Below are 22,457 nucleotides of genomic sequence, written 5' to 3' on the forward strand. Positions count from 1 at the left end.
GCACAGATGGCAGCCAACCAAAGAGGCAACGGAAGGACCGGCGCCCGAACGTGCTCGGCACCGTCAAGGAGGAATTTACTGAAGTGTCCTCCAGTGGGCATCCAACGGCGCCTAAAGAATTAGTCAGTGGGTACGCGGCACAACTCGGGTGCATTCTCCGGAGCACCATCTCGATCAACACCGAGAACCTAAGGCATCGTGACCAAGGGAATTTGCGCAACCTCCTCTTCACGAAGCTGCACGGACGATACAAGTTCCCCGGTGACTTCGCAAACACACGCCTCTCAGGGAATAAAGTGAACAGTGCCGCCCTCACGAAGATGAGCACGGCCCTGGCTACTTGGAGAGCCGCGATGAAGAGAAGGATTCTAAGTGGTGATAGTTATGAGAATATCAAGGAGACAAATCCTTCGATCAGCGAAGCTTACTACTTGGAGTTCAAGATCAAGTGTGAGAGCAACGCATCCGCGGAATCAAGTCAGTGGGGGAAAGATATGCGGGACTTGAACGTAGGGGTCCACACACTCGGTCCCGGCGGTTACAGAGTGGCGGAACCTATATGGGACAAGGAGGACGCGGAGCGTGCCGAACAAGGCCTACCGCCCCTCTTCGATAAATACCATGACAAGCAGACCAGGAACTATGTCAGGGCCCGGTACAAGGTGGACCCGGTAACAAAGGAGCTTACCACGGATCCGAAGACCAAGGCGCTTGAGCTTGTTCTGGTAAGCAATACACCCCCGCGTAATTAGCTCCATATGGTTGCATTCTAATTAATGAAGCCAAATTTTGAAATGGTTCACGTTCCTTCCGCAGGACACTGAAAGCAGTAGCGCGGGTCTCAGAGCTCCCCTTGGGACACCACTTTAAATAGGGCATTGAATGTAATGAAACACAAGGATAAGTTCAGTAAGCCGTCGTCAGCTGGTCGTGTGGCCGGCAAAGGCTTGTCCACGAAATGGTCGGAATACTATAAGGCTGGGCGAAAGGAGAGAAAGACCAGCTCGGAAAGCCAGGAGCGCGAGGTTAGAGAACTCAAGGCACAAGTGGCGTGGATTCCGGAGATAGTCGAAGAGCAAGTGCGAGACCAACTTGGAGCGACGATCACCGCCATTTTGCCTACCTTGCTTGAGGGGCTGCAGGCGTGGATTGCGGGCGGCCAACAGGGGCCGCCCCCGATTCCCAGGTTCACGGGCAGCAACTCGCACAACGCGCCGGCGCCATTGGTGTCTCCGGCGGAGGCGGCATTGGTGTCTCCGGCGTCGGCGCCGGCATTGGATCTTAGTGCACCCGGGTGTGGGAAGAATACGCCGGCCGGCACCTCGGCAGCAAGACCGTCACTTGCACGCCCGCCGTTGGCGGTGCCTCGACATTAGCCGAGCTCGACGTCATCACGGTAACTAAGCTTCGGCTGATGACTTCATCTCCTTGCCTTTGACTGGGCATCCCTGACGCCCTACATGTTTTCGTAGGGCGCCGCCGACGTTCCATGCACTCTCCTGCACTTCGTGGACGGAGAGTTGATCGATGTTGCCAAGGCCAGAATCGTTCAACCGAGCAACCGCGTGTTCCACGGTAATCCGATGCCACCCACCGTGTATATGGCTCAACTGGTTCGGGTGCTCTGGGGCTGCGACGACTTGTTACCTCCGTATCGACCCCCTGGGGCCGACGAAGATGATGTGATGACCCTCAGCACCTGCATAAGCTGGTCCATGCTTTGGCCGAAGAGCCAGATTCGTTTGGGGGGCGGGGAACAGCACCCCACAGATAACACCGCCAGTCGTGCCGGCGCCAAGCCATGGCAAGACCGCCGCAACGCTACCGCCATCAGCTGATCCGGACATGCATATGGCACAGGATCCGGACGACGACGACGGTACATTTTCCAACGTCGATAAGTAATTCAACGAACATGGGTCCGGTGACAAATTCTTGGGGCCTCCTTCTCAAGAACCCAACCCTTCTAGACTATCGCGATCTAGCTGGTACCGCGGAGAAACCCAATTGCAGGCGTCGTCTGGCGTTCAGTTCTCAGGAGACGCCTCCAGCTGCCGCCTTCACCGAGCCTCAGATAGCCGAGGTGTGAAATATTATCAGCCCCAACACACTCAAGAAGGTGGTCTCTGAGCAGAACTCGATCCCATTATAGCAGAAGAAGCAAAAGGGACGGAAAAGAAAAAATAACAAGGGTGCGAGCCAGCCGGCACCGAGTACGATCCGTGCTCAGGATGGGCCACCTTCACCTAAGGATATCTCGAGGAGGGTGCATGTGGCGGGTAGGGCGATGCTACCAACTAATCTGCTCAATGCTGCAACCGGTGCTATGCGGAGTCTGCATGACAGTGTTCTTTCTATGGAGAAGCGGCGTCTCTCCGAGAATGATGTGGCATACCCGGTTTTTCGTGGCCAAGGTGCCAGAGGGCAAGGGCTTTGTCGATAGCACCCTCGGGCGTATGATCGTCCTGTGGTTTGATGACATCTTCGCTATGTTTAACCTTCATCCGCTGCACTACACCTTCATTCGGCTATTTTCGCTCAGTACGGAGATGCGGATCATTAGAGACAAGACCCCGGACATCGTGATAGTCACCCCCTTCTACATGCGTGCCAAGATCTTGGGCAGCGCTGCGGACCAGCAAGTCGCGAGTTCATACCTCCAGATAAGGATAACTTCCTCGTGCCTTACTTTCCCGAGTAAGTCATCCCCTCACCGCCCCGTAACATATGATTTCTTAGATTTCGATCATTCTTTTTTTCTTCTAAAATTCCGTGTTTTGTCCAGTGACACACATTGCACACTCATCCTCTTAAGCCCGAAAAATTCCATGGCCACGTATTTCGAATCGGACCGTCAGTCGAAGAAAGACTATACAAATATCAAGAAAGTTCTTGATGATGCTCTCCCCGGCTACGCCAAATCTGGAGGCACCTTCAGGAGGCCAATTTGTAGGTATGGCAAGCACGTGTTCACCCACGTAACGACGTTCCCCTGCGTCAAGCAGCCGCCTGGTAGTCAAAAGGATGCCTACTACGCCCTCCATCACATGCGGACGATCGTACGGGACCATAATCACCTTATGCTACCAACTAATCTCGAAGATTGGGCCGCACGCTTGTCGGCAATCCAGGACGCGGACATCAGACAAGAATTCTTTCGCATCCAGTCGGAGTTTGCGGAAATCATCTATCAAGATGTCCTTCGTACCTCGGGGCATTTCTACCTCAAATATCAACCGTCCAACAGTGAAATAGAAACAACGCTACAAATGCAGGCAGACAACGATCGCGATTTCATGACCATCACGAAAGACGGCGACTTCATCCATGCTCCGGTCCCTGAGTCGAGTCGAAAGTAATGATGCTATGTAGTTCTGAAATATCGATTAACTCATGTTGTAATTAAACTTTAATGAACTTGTATGTCTCTTTAGTTTGGACAGTCGTTCAACTTATATGTAATCGATGCTATTTGTTAGTAGGACCATGATTCGTGCTATGAATGTGTTGCTTTTCTCTTTCGATCCTTTTGTTGCATACTTATATATTTCTTATATATTGTCTGTGAATTGCTACTAACATTTTGTTTGTCTAGTGCATAGAGATGCCGTCGTATGTATGTCGTGTACAAGGGTAAGGTTCCCGGAGTCTACGACGACTGGGAGGAGTGTCGGAGACACGTTCACCGTTTCAGCGGTAACAGTTACAAAGTGTACACCACTAGGGCGGAGGCGGAAGCTAGATACGCGCGCTATCTAGCGGGAGAGAGGAGGGAGCGGAGGAGGAACCGGATGAAGACCAGTTTCATCGCGATGATGCTCATCGTGACCGCAGCTCTCTTCTATGTGATGGTAGTTTAGATGATCGATATCGACTTTGTAATGTGACGACAAACTCGGCTAATATATGAACTTTGCTAATGTCTCGAGACCTAAACTTGGCTAATGTTTGAACTCTGTTTGCTATTTCGAATTTGGAGACTAATATGATGAATTCTATTGTGTGATGTTTATATTCTGTGTTGTGTAACGTATTTTGTAACCTGTGCAAATACCAGAAAAGCAAAATATAATAATTCCTAATATTCATAGTAGTGGCGCACCATATTGAGAACTAGTGGCGCATCAAGGCTAAATACCAGTGGCGCATTATGGGGCATAGTAATGGCGCACTTGGGGGCATACGTGACGGTAAATATGCCCCCCTAGGAGGCATTGTAATGGCGCACTTGGGGGCATACGTGACGGTAAATATGCCCCCTAGGAGGCATTGTAATGGCGCACTGTTGGACATAGTAATGGCGCACTATGTGGTGCGCCCTATTATCTGGGATACTAATGGCGCACCAGAGGTGCGCCATTACTATTCGTTACCAGTGGCGTGTTAATAGTGACGCACCTATAGTGCGCCATCAATAGCAAAAACAGATGCGCCACTATCAGCCTTTTTTCTAGTAGTGCATTGTTCGATCACCGTAGTCTGCTTCTTCACCCTCTCCTTCCAGACCATCGGTGTCGTTGAGAAACGACAAGACGGCATCACTTCCGTGTGCGATTATGTCCCCCAACATCGCTTCTGTTGCTTCGTCTCGGGGGTCCATAGTTTTTGCAAATTTTTACAACATAGCAATTATTATTAGAACATGATAGATGGATATATTAGTGGCAAACGTAGAACTAGCTAGCTAATCACAATAAGGAATCATATTAGTGGCCTCGACGCTGCTTCTCTAGGGTTTGGGGTGGCCTCGATCGGCAATGCTTCAAGGGTTTGGAGTGGCCTCGAGAGAGTTTGTCGGGTAGGGGCGCGGCGGGAGGGGGTAGGAGACCGATATCGTTTTTTCCTACGGTTTGGGTGTCCTCGAGAGTTTTGGTCGAGCGAGAGGGCCGGGGGGTGCTCCCGTGGTATAAGTTATCATGGTCGAGAGGGGGTATATATATCGACCGCCCATCATGTCGAAGTTATTTTGGAATGGAGTTCCCGATAAAAATTAAGAAGAGGAAGTAGAAGATAAAAAAAGAGGAGAAGAAGAAAAAAAGGAGAAGAAGAAGGAATAGAGGAGAAGAAGAAAAATAGAGTCTATTTTTTCTTCTTCTCCTCTATTCCTTCTTCTTCTCCACTTTTTTTTTCTTCTTCTTCCTCTTCTGATTCTTCCTTCTTCCTTTCTTCCTAGCTAGATATATAAAACTTTTCTAAAAAATGTTATCGGGGAGGGGGTATCGACCAACCCTCATGTTGAAATTATGGGGGAGGGGTATATCGACCCCCACCCCCCTCATCATGCATATATAGCTACCACATACATATATACATTGAAAAAACTTACATATATGCAACAAAAACATTAATACACATATGAACAAAAAAATACATATATGAACAAAAACATGCTCTGTACAAAAAAATTAATGTAATAAATCTAATAAGAAATTAATCTAATAAAAAACATGCTCTGAACTTACATATAGCCACATACATACAAATATACATTATATATATATGAATAAAAAATTAATCTAATACAAAATAAAAACAGAGCCGGACCGGCGCGGCGGCTCACAGCGGGGGCGTCTGGCGATGGCGATGGCGACGGCGGTGGAGGCGAGGGCGCCGGCGCGCGGGGCGGGCCGCGGGAAGGGGTCGGGCGCGGGGCAGGGGCCGGCGCGGCGACGACGTGGTCGGGGGCAGGGGCGGCGCAGCGACGGCGTCGGAGGTAGGGGCGGTGCGGCGACGGCGTAGGAGGCAGGGGCGGCGCGGCGACGGCGTCGGAGGCTGGGGCGATGACGGCGACGGCGACGAGGAGCAGCGCTGCGGCGTCGGGCACGAACTGACGATGAACTTGTGAAATTTTCACAAGTCCAGCTTATATACTCAGAGCATTGGTTCTGGTTTGTGGCACCAACTGGGACCAATGTCCCCTTTAGTCCCGGTTGGTGCCACCAACCGTGACCAAAGGTCAGTTTTCGGCAGCCCAAAGGGCGGGAAGCGGCGGCCTTTGGTCCCGGTTCGTGGCACCAACCGGGACTAAAGGGGGGCATTGGTACCGGTTGGTGCCATGAACCGGTACCAATGCACCCCTTTAGTTTCGGTTGGTGGCACCAACCGGGACCAAAGACCCTGTGCTGCCCGCGTCACGGCCAAAACTTTAGTCCCACCTCGCTAGCTGAGAGAGCTCGAGAGTGGTTTATAAGCGCTGCTGCGCCAACCCTCTCGAGCTCCTCTCAACTGCAGGCTTTCGGGCCTAATTTGTAACGATGTGCTTGTCGGCCTAATGGGCCTCCTACGGGCCTAAATCCTGGCCCATGGTTGGGTTTCTAGTCGTATTCAGGCCGTTGGCCCAGTAGGTGGCACTTTTTTATTTTTTGTTGCTTTATTTATTTTATTTTGTTTCTAATTACAACAAAAAACTTACTGTTCCTATTTTTATTTATTTTATTAAAGTTTATTTATATTACTTTTGTAAAGTTTATTTTGTTTCTACTTCTTTATTTTCTAAAAGTTTATTTTATTTTATTTTATTTCGTTTCTACTTATTTATTGTATTAAATTTTGATTTATTTTATTTTGTTTCTAGTTATTTATTTTATTAAAGTTTATTTTGAACAGAAAATACTTTGATAATTTCAGTGGCATGAATTTTATATAATTAAAGTTTAAATAATACTATAGGTTTATAAAAGCTTTTTAGTTCATTCCTTTTGCTATTAGAGTTTCATAAAAGTTTTTTAGTTACAAAGGGATTTCATTTTTTGAACTTATTTGAACTCCAGAGTTTTCCTGTGTTCAAAATGCACCATTCAAAGCCACACCATCATTTTTCAATCCTTTCTGACTTCATTTGTTATCATGCATTTACTGATTATTTTGAGCTATAAGACCCTGAAATTGAAAAGCATTTCAAATGAACTCTGAAAATGTTGAAAGTTGGCATGGTATCATCATTCGAACCACATAGCATGTGCAAGAAAGTAGAGAGGGTTACGGCAAAAACTGGATGCACTTCGTGTACAAAACAGACAATCTCTTTCGAAGTATCAGGGTTTCATACGGAAACTCGTCTGTTACAAAGGGATTTCATTTTTTTGAACTTATTTGAACTCCAGAGTATTTCTGTGTTCAAAATGCACCATTCAAAGCCACATCATCTATTTTCAACCCTTTCTGACTTCATTTGTTATTTTTCATGCATTTACTCATTATTTTGAGCTATAAGACCCTGAAATTGAAAAGCATTTCAAATGAACTCTGAAAAGCTTGAAAGTTGGCATGGTATCATCATTTCACCCACATAGCATGTGCAAGAAAGTAGAGAGGGTTACGGCAAAAACTGGATGCACTTCGTGTACAAAACGAACAATCTCTTTCGAAGTATCAGGGTTTCATACGGAAACTCGTCTGTTGCAAAGGGATTTCATTTTTTGAACTTATTTGAACTCCAGAGTTTTTCTGTGTTCAAAATGCACCATTCAAAGCCACATCATCAATTTTCAACCCTTTCTGACTTCATTTGTTATTTTTCATGCATTTACTATTTATTTTGAGCTATAAGACCCTGAAATTGATAAGCATTTCAAATGAACTCTGAAAAGGTTGAAAGTTGGCATGGTATAATCATTTCACCCACATAGCATGTGCAAGAAAGTAGGGAGGGTTACGGAAAAAACTGGATGCACTTAGTGTACAAAACAGACTATCTCTTTCGAAGTATCAGGGTTTCATATGGAAACTCCTCTGCAACATATAGCTCTCATGAATAGATAAGTGACCAAACTAATAGAAGTTCATCATCACATTCAAACCAAAGTACATACATAGTTCTCACTGAACAACATATAGCTCTCCAGAGCATCTAATTAAACCATACATTGAAATTATGTAAAACATTTCAATGCAACAACAAATGCGATCATAATCGCAACCAAGGTAACAATTGATCCAACTGCATAATGATACCAAGCCTCGGTATGAATGGCATATTTTCTAATCTTTCTAATCTTCAACCGCATTGCATCCATCTTGATCTTGTGATCATCGACGACATCCGCAACATGCAACTCCAATATCATCTTCTCCTCCTCAATTTTTTTATTTTTCCTTCAAGTAATTGTTTTCTTCTTCAATTAAATTTAACCTCTCGACAATAGGGTCGGTTGGAATTTCCGGTTCAACCACCTCCTAGATAAATAAAATCTATGTCACGTTGGTCGGCATAATTGTCATAAACAATAAATGAACCAAATAGTTATAAAAAGATAATATATTCCACATCCGAATCATAGACAGGACGAGGGCCGACGGGGGCGGATACCAAAACCATCGCACTATATAATAACAAGGAATAATAAAAGTAAGAAAATTAGACAAGTATCTATCTGAAGTAAGAATTTTTTCTTTCAGAAAGAAGATAAGAACAAGAGGCTCACCATGGTGGTGCCGGCAACGAGATCGGCGCGGGCGATCGACGGCGGTGAAGACGGGGACGGGACGTGACGGACCGCTAAACCTAGACAAATCTCGGGGAAAATGGAGCTCCGAGGTCGAGTGTCGAGAGGAGAAAGATTAACTAGTGTGGCTCAGATATTTTATCGAACACCTCATGTGCATAGGAGGTGAGCTAGAGCACCCAAATGCCCTCTCCTCGCCGGCCAGAAAAAACAGAGCACTGTGGAGTGCTCTGCAGAGGCGATGGGGTATATATAGGCAACTCATTTGTCCCGGTTCATGGCTGGAACCGGGACCAATGGTTGTGGGCCAGGAGCGAGGCCCATTGGTCCCGGTTCGTGCCTATAACAGGGACAAATGGGTCCCCACGAACCGGGACCAATGCCCACGAGGCCACGGCTGGCCCCCTGGGCTAACGAACCGGGACGAATGCCCCCATGGTTTCCGGTTCGTGACTGAACCGGGACTAATGGGCTTGCCCTGCCTGAACCAAAGCCCTGTTTTCTACTTGTGTATATGTTCATTAAAAATGGATGTTACCGTGTGAAGTTAAGACAATATGCTCCACCTTATTTGTGTTCTTCATAGTGCACCTATTGAGAAGAAAAAAGGTGTTGAATAATTTGTTTTGAACTTCGGCGACTTAATTAAATGGCAATTTATTGCGCGAAGGTAATTATGTATGTTATAACAAAGGGGATCAAGAAACTAAGAGGATGACCGAGCTACAATTCCTCAGCCATCTCAACAAACTCATGAGCGGCTACATTAGCTTCCCATGCACAGTGATTAATCCTCGCCATGTTGAAGGAACTTATTTTGCAGCAATCGTCAGTAACAACAGCTCTTGAGGCCCGATATTCAGATGGATTCAAGAACTATTTCTAGTCCACCACGTCTCCGGTGGTCTTAGGGTCATGTGGGCGCGGTGGATCCCGGCCCTTGCCAGCGGAGGGCTTCGTTTTTTACATCTTTCTTTGAGTTTTGTTACTTTTTGTGCCCTGCTCAAGAAGGTGAGACGTCGGTGGCTCCCTGAAGATAGAATATGGTTCTTCCCGCCTAGCCCCCGTTCCGGTGGTGCGTTTAGCATCGCCGATAGGCATGTGGAGGTCTGTCTCCGGTGGATCTTCCTTTGGTGGATCTGCCCAGATCTGGTTATCGTTCATCTTTGCCCCTGTGTCTTCAGATTGGATCCTTCTGATCTACACTACTCTTCGTCGGCGGCCGTTTGTTGTTCTGGCGCGCTGGTCCTACGGTGGCCTTAGGACAATGAATTTTTTACTTTCTACTACAACAAGTTTTGCCCCGCTCCGGCGAGGGAGGGGCGCTGACGGCGCGCCTTTGGCTCGCTTCATTGTTTGTAGTTGTTGCTAGGTTGGGATCTGGCTGTAATTTTTATTATTTCCGGTGTTCGTTGTAAGATGAATAGATGGGAAATTTTCCCAACAAAAGAAAAAAAAAGAACTATTTTCAGAAAATCACTCTCCTACTTTACTTGGAATAACTGGACTGGTGCTATGTGCTCTCCCAATTTAGAAGACCGCCGGAAACATGCCATAAGCCCACAAGGTTGGAGCGTCACGTTGTAGTTCATCATCATTATGTAACGTGACATCTACATACATCAGAATATGGCAAAACGCAGGACGAAACATACTCAAAATCGAAGTGCATCCATAGCGTGGTATGGACGCGACACCCCGTGCGTCCAACGTACGCGCCCCCTCTCCCTACGAAACCCAGAACCCAAAAACCCCACGCCGCGACCCACACCACCACCACCACCACCACCAAGAAACCGTGAGACCCACGCCCGTGGCAGGCAGGCAGCCATGGAGCCGGAGGTCGCGGAGGCAGCCCGTGGCGAGGCTGCATTCTCAATACGCGCGCTCCACCACCTCGCCCTCGCGGCCGGCGCGGCCGCCAGCAGCAAGAACCTCGCCGTGTCCCCACTCTCCATCCACGCCGCGGTGGTGCTCCTCGGCGCGGCCGCCCGGGGCGCCACGCTCGACGAGATCGTCGCCTTCCTCGGCACCGCCGGCGGCCGCGCCCACGCGCTGCTCGCGTCGGATGTCGCCCTACGCGTGCTCGCCCACAGCGCCGGCGATTACGGCGGGCCGAAGGTGCGGTTCGCCAACAGTGTCTGGGTCGACGACGCGTCAGCGCGCCTCAAGGCCGACTACGCCCGCGTCGTCGCCGAGCAGTTCCGCGCCCAAGCGTACGCGGCGTCCTTCACAACAAAGGTAAATTATTTTCTGTCTTCTCTCCCATGCCTATGAGCTTGCCTGAGTTCATTGATAAACTTTGTTTTTTCAGCCGGAGGAAGCGAGGCGGGACATCAACCGGTGGGTTCAGGCTGCGAGGGCGGGCCGGATCAAGGGTTTCCTGCCCCAGGGCTCGGTCGGCGCCGGCACGCGGGCCATCCTCGTGAACGCGCTCTACTTCAAGGGCGTCTGGGAGAGCAAGTTCGACGCCCGCCTCACGCAGCAGCACAGATTCTACCTGCTCAACGGCGGCCATGTCCGCGTGCCGTTCATGTAGAGCCGCGGGAGTCAGCACATCGCCTGCTACCCCGAGTGGAAGGTCCTGAAACTCCTATACGCGTCCGGCCGCCGGGGCGGCGAGCACTTGCGGCGACAGTTCGCCATGTACGTCTACCTTCCGAACGAGCACCACGGCCTGCCGAGCATGCTGCGGAAGCTGGCCTCCAGCCCGGAGCTGCTCGAGGCGGGCTCCATGGACCTGAGAGGCATGGTCCCCGTGCGCGACTTCCGGCTGCCAAAGTTCACCGTGTCGTACAAGACGGAGGCGACGGGGCTGCTGCAGGGCCTCGGGCTGCGCCTGCCGTTCGACGACGCCGCCGCCGACTTCTCGGAGATGGTGGAGGAATCCACGGGATCGCTCGTCGTGTCCAACGTCTACCACCAGTCCCTGGTGGAGGTGAACGAGGAAGGGACCGAAGCGGCCGCGACGACCGCGGTAACCTGTTTTTCTTTTACCTGTCCCGCGGTGATGAGCACGCCGGTCAAATACGTGGACTTCGTCGCCGACCACCCTTTCATGTTCTTGATCAAGGAGGAGCTCACCGGCGTCGTGGTGTTCGCCGGGCAAGTTGTGGATCCTTCGTCGTGATTCCGATGCTGGCACGTATTAGCCTTCAGAGCGTGCCTTTGCCTTGTAACCGGCACTACCGAAATTTTTCCCTTTGCCGAGTGTTAGGCCCTTTGCCGAGTGCATTATGTCGGGCACTCGGCAATAGTATCTTTACCGAGTGCTACACTCGGCAAAAATATGAAACTCGGCAAACAGATACTTTGCCGAGTGTCGTGGCAAAACGCTCGGTAAAACAACAAAACTCAGCAAACAGGACTTTACCGAGTGCTACACTCGGCAAAAGGGGGTCTTTATCGAGTGTCACACTCGGCAAAAGGATGTCTTCACTACGCCGAATGGTTTTGGCTGTACAGATTGCATACGGCCTCGGATGAAGATGGTCCAAAAATAAAAGTTGTTCATTTTCACGAGACGGATAACTTTGATGTTGACAACTTTTTCATTTGAGGCCATATTAATTACACTTTTTGCCATGTAAACATTTAGTCTTAAATGACTTAGGCGATGATCATATTCATTGCATCGTTTGTTATAATGTTCCCAAATTAGACACATAGGTGTGTCTTGACATTACAAACAATGTTGCCAAATAGAGTTCCCTAATTTTTTGAAAAAAAAATATTTTTTTCCATTTTCTAAGTGTCAACAATGAGTATTTTTTGTGAAACAAGTACAAAAAACAGGCTGCAAAATGGCACCACTTCAATTTTAACAATAAGTAGACCTTATTTTATGAAGAATGCCCAAGTTTCATGGATTTTCTGGATCTCTAGCTACTTTCACGCATTTAAATGACTTTATGTTGATTTCTCAAATGTAATTCAAATTTCAACTACAAGTGTGTGATAGCTCCGTCCTAAAAGTTAGAAAAATATATTTTTAGATACACAAATAGGCATTATATGGGAGAACCACTTAGAGTTTTGAGAGATTCAAGCCCTTGCAATGAATAGCCATGCTGCCCATTTTGACCCCATTTTGAAGAAAATGAATACAAGTTCAAAAAATGCAATCATTTTGCATGGAGTCCTTTTATGTGTACTAGTTGCGAGGAATAATACCAAACTTTCAATACTATAAATTGGGAACAAAATTGTTCACAAAACGGGCTATCATGTATGAACATTGATGGCTTTCAAGTCAAAGTACCAGGATGATGGCCATATTCATTGCATAGTTTGTTATAATGCTCCCAAATTAGACACCTAGGTGCATACTGACATTAGAAACAATGTTGGCAAATGGAGTTTCCAACTTTTTTGTACAAAAAATTCATTTTTCATTTTCTAAGTGTTAAAAATGGTTATTTATTGTGAAGCAAGTACAAAAAATAGGATACAAAATGGCACCACTCCAATTATCACAGTAAGTAGACCATATTTTATGCACAATTCCCCGGTTTCATGGATTTTCTAGTTTTCTAGATACTTTCGCACATTTAAATGACTTTATGTCAATTTTCCCGAAAGTAATTCAAATATGAACTGCAAGTGTGTGATAGCTCAATCATAAAAATTACCAAAAAATATTTTTAGATACACGAGTAGTTATTATATGGCAGAACCACTTAGTGTTTTGAGACATTCAACTCCTTGTGATGAATAGTCATGTCAACCATTTTGACCCGGTTTTAGAAAAAATGAAAGAAAAAGAATACAGGTTTAAAAAATGCAATCCTTTCGCATTGAGTCCTTTAATGTGTACTAATTGCGAGGAAAAACAACAAAGTTTAAATATAACAAATTTGAAAAAAAAAGTTCACAAATCGGACTATCGTGTATGAACATTCATGGCTTTCGAGTCAAAGGACCAAGGTGATGGGCATATTCATTGCATAGTTTATTTTAATGTTCCCAAAATAGACACATAGGTGCATCTTGACATTACAACCAATGTTTCCAAATAGACTTTCTAACTTTTTTGTACAAAAAAATCATTTTTCATTTTTGAAGTGTCAAAAATGGGTTTTTTTGTGAAGCAAGTACAAAAAATAGGGTGCAAAATGGCACCACCCCAATTATCACAGTAAGTAGACCATATTTTATGCACAGTTCCCCATTTTCATGGATTTTCTAGTTTTCTAGCAAATTTCGCACATTTAATTGACTTTATGCCGATTTTCTGAAAGTAATTCAAATTTGAACTACAAGTATGTGATAGCTCTATCGTGAAATTAGGAAACAAATATTTTTAGTTAGACAAGTATCATTATATGGGATAACCACTTAGAGTTTTGATAGATTCAACCCCTTGCCATGAATAGAGATGCCGGCCATTTTGACCACGTTTTAGAAAAAATGAAAGAAAAGGAATACAAGTTCAAAAAATGTAATACTTTCGCGTGGAGTCCTTTTACATGTTCTAGTTGCAAGGAAAAATACCAAACTTTCAATATGACAAATTTGAAAAAAAAATCTTCACAAAACGGCTTATCGTGTATGAACGTTCATGGCTTTCAAGTGAAATGACCAAGGTGATGACCATATTCATTACGTAGTTTATTATAATATGCCCAAATTAGACACATAGGTGTATATTGGCATTATAAACAATGTTGCCAATAGAGTTTTCAACCTTTTTGTATAAAAATATCATTTTCTATTTTCTAAGTGTAAAAAAGGGTGTATTTTGTAATTTTCTATATATTAAATATACACATCCGTTGGGCTTGAAATTTTTTGTACACTCAATAGACTTCATTACATGATCCGTGACAAAATTTGATATTTTCAGTGGTTGTTTGCTATATTTAAAGTATATTCAAAACATAGCAAAGAAGCACATAATCCACCAATGAGCACACAGCACACAGATCAGTGACGTGGCGTCATGGGATAGGCCAAACTCCTCTCTCTCCCCCCGCATGCACTCACCTTATCTCCTCTCAATTTCAGCCGCACAAACCTCATCGCATCTCTGTCCCCTCTGTCTTCACGCACGCACCTCACGCCTCGGCTAGAAGCCTAGCACCGCCGTCTGCCGTCTTGCAGGCCACCGGCCGACGACCTCCCTCGCGCGCGCCATGGAGGACGGGGACCTCCCCGTGACTGGTGACCCCAGCTTCCTTCCAAGCTCTGTTGGCGGACGCCATGGAGGACGGCGACGAACTCACCTTCCTGAGCGCGGTTGGCCTCTTTTTCTCCCCGAGCGGTGGTGGCGTCCTCTTCTCCCCGAACGCGGCGGCCTCCTCTTCTCCTCGAGCACGGCGGCGGCCTCCTCTTCTCCTCGAGCGCGGCGGCAGCCTCCTCTTCTCCCCAAGCGCGGCGGCCTCCTCTTCTCCCCAAGCACGGCGGCGGCCTCCTCTTCTCCCCGAGCGCGGCGGCAGCCTCCGCTTCTACCCAAGCGCGGTGGCAGCCTCCTCGTCTCGGCGAGGCACGATGCGGCGGCTGGGACAGGGTCGCCGGCTTGAATCACTGTCGCCATTGATGACGACGCCTATTTTGTGCTCGCCGGCGACGCGCTCATGCAGTCCGGCGAGGCATTTTTTTTGTTCACACTCACAAGCTTTACCGAGTGCACATGCTAGAGAACTCGGCAAATAGAGCGCCCGTTCGTTCCGTTCTGTCCCGTCGCTTTTTTTTGCCGTGAACCAGGTTTGATACTCGGTAAAGACATAGCCGAGTGCCCGACGAAAGGAACTCGGCAAACATCTGTTTGCCGGAAGGGTATAAGCCGGGTACGCTTTGCCGAGTACAAGACTCGGCAAAACCATTACCGAGTGTTTTAGGGCCTTTGCCGAGTTTTTTCAGCACTCGGCAAACAAGTGAATTCCAGTAGTGCGGTGACCACTTACCATGAACTTACCATGGTAACTAAGTATATTATCTTATCTTGGTTATTCATTAGAGTAAAACAATTGATTTGGTGAAACCTCTTTTGAGCGGAACTGGTCCGTGTGTTGAACATAGTTTTATTACTTTTGCTAGATAGATTAATTTACACGAGTTCATGAACAATGAAGGAGCTTTTTTTTGGCTTACATGTATGTCCACGCGTAATAGACTTGAGCATGACGATGCAGGACGCGCCGGAGAAGGCGCACACTGGCCCACCCGTAGCACGAAGTCGCTCTAGATCCAAGGTACAAACACGAATCCAGCAACCACCATTGTTCTCAGCTGCAACAAGAAACAATGAAACCATTTAAAACACATACATTACCCATATGAAAGACAAAAGGAGGAAAATAAGTCTGCTTGCTTTTTGCTCTTGGATCGAATGAGTCCGCGCACCAGCTAGCTAGGACCGCAAAAGACAAAGTGATCCTTGTACAAAGAAACCCTTGGGTAGATGAACCTGACTGGTCGTTAGGAAAAATATTGATTTCTTCATTTTCTTAACCACCGGCTGGTTTTCCTTTTTAGTGGGAGGGGGTAGGGGTCGGGGGACATATGCCCCCCCCCCCCCCCCCCTACTGCCTTGCTTCCACTCACCGCCCTCGTCTCTTGTCCGTGGTTACCCGACTATCAGGCAAAGGTAAGAAGGCCGACGTGGCCTGCAGGAACCACGCCACAAAGCCGAGGATGATGTTGCGTTGGAATCGGCTGCAAGCCAGCTCGGGGAAGGATCCTCAGAACTCAATGTCCTTGACAAAGAGGACTCTGACAAAGGCGGAGGAGGAGGTCGCCGGCAAGAAAAGAAGCGCCACGGACTACACAACGACACATCGTGCATGCACACATGCCAGGCATACATATATGGCTAGCATAGCTATGTTCGAGAAAGAAACAAGCACGTAAGTAAGAAAAATGATGATGTTGTACGTACCCCGTCACCCAGTGCAAGAAGGAAGGCGTTGTCGGGCCGGTGAATACCGTCCTCGGCCAACAAAGTGATCAGGTAGACTACAACTAGGGAAAAATGTCGAGAGGCTCTGCAACAACATCACGGAAATAAGATGGCCATGTACGCTGGAGCAGATTGAGTAGCACATGTATCTATATGCATCATGACTAGCTAGATAGATTAACACGAGTAGATCCGCGCGTAGGTAACTGCGTCGATCGACTTGACCGGCTCGGCTACTAACTAAATTGTGCATGCATGGCGCGAGTCTGGTTCTGTGTATCTATAGTGCTTTGAGTAATGAAAGAAGGCCGTGAGGGCTAGAGCCAAGATGTAGCCTCCGTGTGACCAAGGAGAAAAGCCTTTTGGCAAAGGCTGCTGGTTTTCTTTTTGGCGAAGTGTGTGTGCATCTCTGGTTTTCTTCCTGGTTTGTCCTTGTGTTATTGAGAGAGAAAAGAGTGAAACTCAAGAGAGAGTTGAGAGGATAAGAAGAAGAAGCGGTGCCGCGAGGAAGCGTCGCCAACAGGGAAGAAAATAAGTCTGCTTGTTTTTGCTTTGGATCAAATGAAATCGTGCATTAGCTAGTCAGGAGCTCAAAAACACAAAGTGACCCCTTGTGAAAAGAAACCCTGGGCTGGGGGACATGTGCCCCTCCCTCACTCCCCTACTACATACTGCTTCACTTCCACTCACTGCCCTCGTCTCTTGTCCCCGACCCTCCTCTCCTCCTCGGCACCTGAGCTGAGCAGGAGGAAGATCGATCGAAGATGAGCTTTTTTCTTTGGGCGAGCTTCATCAATCAGGGTTGCTAACAAGCTTTTTCCCCTTTTCCTATTGATCGATATATGTACGATACTAGTATCCGGAGGGAGATCTTAGGGAGATCTTTCGTACTGATTGATCTATGCGGCCAATCTTTGTGTTTGTTTTTCATTTTTCCTATTGATCAATCAGGTCCATAAATCTCAGGGTTTTAACCTCTAGCAAACATGCATGTGCGTTTTAACGGGAGATGAAAAAGAATAGCACATGTCTCTTATGTGATAATCATTCTCAAGACTCTTTGCAAGTGCAATGACCATTCAACATGAATGATGGGCCTAAAAAACAATGACAACATGCCGAACAATGGACCGACTGAGGGTAGGATTTTTCAGGATGCAAATTTGAAACATGAGATGTGTTCCTGAGTCACGCTAGTTCAACTTATTATTTCATTCAGAAATTTAATAGTAAAATTGAAAGAAATTATATTATTAGTAGTTTTGGGCATGATGTCATGAGCTAAATTTAGAAGTAAAATGGAAAGAAATAATATTATGAACAAATTTAAAGGTGACAATAGCATCAAGAAGATTAATCTGGAGTAACAGTAGCCGCAAGAAAAACTTGCATGTTTGTGAGGTGAGATCGGAATTGGTACCTTGTCTAGACCTCCTCCCCTTCCAATCGCCGCCTGATGTGGCTACTATTGTGAACTCCAAACCCTAGCTCCCTTGCCCCCGGACTCTAACACTGCTCCTTTTCAATCTATGTCCTGAACTCCTGATCTAATGCGCCTTGCTGCTCCTGAGCGTAAATATCATACATTCTTAAGAAATTGATCCTCCTTACTAGCAATTCTCTTTCCATGCACACTATCCACGTGATGATGGCATGATGCCACATGAGCGATCAGTTTCCAAACAACCTGTCCATCTATGCAATTCATTAGTCACTTCTCCACATCAAATCTGCAGCGTCGTTGATTTTTCTTTTATTATACTAATCCATGTCTGGTCGAACCGAGCGACTCTTTTCCGCTTCCGTAACCAACAAATGAGGCAGTCTAGTAGCTTCCGCTTCCGTAAAAACGCCCCACCGGCCGCATGTAAGCCATTGGGGTCACCGGTTCACCACATCCTTATCCTGTCTGCACTCCTCCTCTCCCGATCCCTCTCTTTCTCTGCTCAGGTTGTCTCGCGGCGCACAGCACCTCTGCCCTCACCTCAAGCCTTGCGCCCTTGCCACCGGGTTAGTGGTTAACGACATACACTGCGCCCTGGACCTACCATTGCAGAGAAGTTGCAGATCCTGGGAGAGCGACCACGCTCTGCCTAGAGAAGTCGCCGGTCATGCCATCTTCTCGCATTGGCCATGTGAAAGGTGGGAGGATCCAGAACTGGACCTTTTTCTTGCCCTCGTGAGTTAAAAAATTATGCATGTGAACCTTCCATCCGTGTGAAAGGTGGGAGGATCCAAAATTGGACCTTTTCCTATGTCTTTGCTGATTCATTTGGTGATAATCTAGCAACAGCAGATTGATAGCCACAGCTCGACTCACAACAAGTGCATCCACCATGGTATCCGCCAACACCGGTGCCAAAGAAGAAACCCTTCCCGGCGGGGATGAGGCACATGACGAAGCTGTCTGACGCATGGTGGCTCTACGCCGAGGCAAGTGGAGGATAGCCGCGACACACGTTCCTCACATACTGGCAGGGGTTTCATCTCGGCCGCGTTGGGTTCGAGCTGCCACCGCTATGACGCCATGTATAGTATCACCGCCTCCCCTTCCTCCCCCATCTTTGTTAGTAACTTTCAGGGTGATGTAACTATTCATTTTTGGAGAATATAAATGGTGTTTTCCAGTATTGTATATCCTCTCTTGGTGTCATAAATGTTATGCAGGCACTAGATTTATGCATGAGCAGATATTCATCGTTCAAGTCTTGCACTAATAAGAAGCAATCTGTCCCGTTTCCATTTTTGCTCTATGTGCCATGATCTGTAAATAGCCTCTCTCAATCAATGTTTGTTAAATATCTTGATGTATACACAAAGGCATCATAAATTCTCTAGCTGCTTTCTGAAAAACATACTGAGGTCACTGTCTATTTTTGTGCTTCTAGTGGATTGATTATGAGCATTTGCATGCTAGCTGGTAAACAAAACAAATCAACCAATTTCAAAGTGATGTGTTACTTGGTGCAATCTAACTCTGAATGTGTTTCTACTTTTTATTTTCTTACTGAAGATTAATTCCCACACACGCTACAATCTGAAGGTACATGCAAATTTAATGTTTCTAAGTTGAGTCATATACATGTTACTGCAAATCATGATGGCCCGCTTCCTATTTCATTTAAATTTCAAAATAGCTCCTCCATCCTTCCCTCGGTGTAAGTGTTTCATGTAGGTTTTAGGTAAAGAGCGTATACTGATGCATAAATTGATTATTCTGGAGATTCTTTCGTTTGGTCGATGGCAGATCACTAAAACGGAATAGTGTTCTAGAAATTATGAACTTTTTTCACAGGGACAGAAATTATGAACACTATAGTCCCTTAAGACAACGATTTATACTTTATTGAACATTAACGAGCTACTTTTGCCCATTTTATTTTCTTAGCCACACTGAAGAGTTGCTGGCGTTACAAGCTTCTCAAAATATCACAAAGATACGAGTGTGTATAGACTATCTAGGTACACATGAAATATCCCAAAATAATCAATTAAGGTGTATAGATTGTTCTAATTTTCCATGATACATTTTGTTTGCTTAAAAGCCCAGATTTCATCAACTTTGTTAGTGATCCACTGGGGAAGCCAATGCTAAATGCTATTATCCACTCGATGCAACTCATGTTCTTCCATTTCCTTTTTAGGATCATATTTAGCAGTACTCCCTCCGTTTGTAAATATAAGCCCTTTTAGAGATTTCAATATGGACTACGGATGTATATAGATATATTTTAGTGTGGATTCACTCATTTTGCTTTGTATGTACTCCGTATTGAAATTTCTAAGAGGTCTTATATTTAGGAACGGAGGGAGTACTTCGCTATATGCCGTGAATTGCTTAAGACGTCCAACGAAATTACTTTGTGAAAATGCAGAAGTTTGCTTTAAGGGCATGCCATCCATAATCTCGTTTGTCGTTCATCATGTCTTCTTATATAATTAATTCTAATGAGAGATAAATGTATCTTCTCTGAAAAACTGAAGTATATTGGATGTTGCTTTTATCTTGATTTTCAGTTTCCTTTTGGCGATTTTTATCTGTTAATATTTGACATTACTTGAATATGTATGCATACAGCTTGGACAATCAGTGTTGCCTACTATGAGGAAAATGAAGCGCGGTAAACGTATTTTTTACTACCACACCTATATATACATAGTATCTGGTTATATTATCTTATATCCCTATTTCTCTAACTGATTTAGCTTTGCACCACCTTTTCATGCCATTTTTGTAAATATAATATACCGATTGGTGGATTAGTTTCTTAATTTTTCTACAGACTAATGACATTTGTTTACCTCCAGCTAATTACAGTTTTTTACCTCCTGATTGTGGCATGGATCAAAGTACATGTACACGGGAGTTTTGTTGGAGATTACACACAGTAAAGACTTGGGTTATAGCTTTCTGGTGACATTTTACTTGTAGCTTGGAAGTATTCTTCCCTTGCAGGAGAAGCGGAGGTGGTAGCCTATATATTGGAGCTTTTAAGTCGGTTGGTTCCACAAGTAAATGGCCATATAATCCTCTATTCTGATGTGTTTCTTGTCCAAACTTTGAATAATATAAGTAGGAGGATCGATCTTATTTACCCATGTACCATTAGTCATGTATCATTCTTAAGTATATTGTTGTCAAATAACAATCATTTATTCATTGATTTGCTAATCCTTTCAAGAATCAAATTGGAAACTACAACACTAATTTTAGGCAATATTTTCCGCAGCAACGCGAAGGGAATCATCTAGTTGATTCAGAAGAACACACACACACACACACACACACACACACACACACACACACACACACACACACACACACACACACATATATATATATACCGATGTAATTGCATATGAGAAAGCAAGGTAGAATTATTTAATGGATGAAAAAAAATTTGAAACAGGATATGGGGAAATACAATGTTCATCGTTTGGCTTAACTCAAAGACCATCAGATCAATTTTAAATCATCAACTACTCGTGCAGGATAATATTGCTCAAATGCTTGGCGTCCGCCCTGACCCAAAGCCTCGACTGTTCCTGAATGCTCTTGAGAATGTAGAATGAGGTGTCGAGTTCTTTCTCAACACTCTGGCATTTCGCTTGTTCGAAATAACCCAACTAACAAGTATGGTCATAGACGCCATGGCCTTCTCGTGCGCAATGTCCAGTCTCGACATGTTTAACCACCATTGCTTGACGGAGAGCATGGATGCCCATTCGTGCATGTGGAGGCTTCCCAAGCCTATCCAATCCTTGACTGATATCCAAACTTGCAAGGTGAATCTACATTTGTAGAACAGGTGGGGTGCCGTCTCGTTGGCGCGCCTGCACAAGTTACAAAGCCTGCAGTTGTCCCATCGTCTCTTCTGTAGACGGTCCGCTATCCAATGCCTTCCTTGAAGATCCAGCCAAGAGAAGAACATGACATTGGGAGGGGCCTAGACTTCCGAAACATACTTGTTCATGGTAGTGAGAGTTGACCCGAAGAATTGGGCCTTGTAGGCCAAAGCCGCGGAGTACTCACCATTAAGCAGGAATTTCCAAGTGATGTCATCCTCCACATCCTCGAGAAGATGAATGTGCTCGAGCTGAAGCCAAAGGTTGATGAATTGCACGATGTGGTCCATTGTGAGCAAAGAGGTCGGGTTGATCTTGTGGACCTAGGCATTGTCACGCATGGCGTGACACACCGTCCACACCTTTCGTTTGGAAGCCACAAAGATGACAGTGTTGAAAATATGCCCTAGAGGCAATAATATTGTATTACTATATTTCTATGTTCATAATTAAGAGTTTATATTCTATGCTATAACTGTTATGATCCTGGAATATGCGATTCAGTGGAAACTCATATGCATGCGTGGAATGTTAAACGGTAAAATAAGATTCCTATTCTCGTGTCTAAGACTAGCTCAAGTGTTGTTGGTGATCATGTTTTTAGATCTTAGGATAGTGTTAAGTGTAATGATAGTCCTAAAATAACACTGAGATTATGACGTTAGAAGAACGATCATATTGAACCAACCCAAACTTGTTTGTTATACTTTGAGATAATATCGTCATAAGTCAATTTTTATAACACAGAGTATTAATGTGTGATTTAG

General features: G+C 45.6%; 1 pseudogene; it reads left to right on the plus strand.

Annotated features, from left to right (window-relative positions):
• Nucleotides 1–10,274: 10,274 nt before the first annotated feature.
• LOC109762462 (serpin-Z1-like) lies at nucleotides 10,275–11,574 on the plus strand (annotated as a pseudogene).
• The last annotated feature ends 10,883 nt before the right edge of the window (nucleotides 11,575–22,457 follow it).

This window comes from Aegilops tauschii, chromosome 3 (genome assembly GCF_002575655.3).
Source record: "Aegilops tauschii subsp. strangulata cultivar AL8/78 chromosome 3, Aet v6.0, whole genome shotgun sequence".
Lineage (NCBI taxonomy): Eukaryota > Viridiplantae > Streptophyta > Magnoliopsida > Poales > Poaceae > Aegilops > Aegilops tauschii.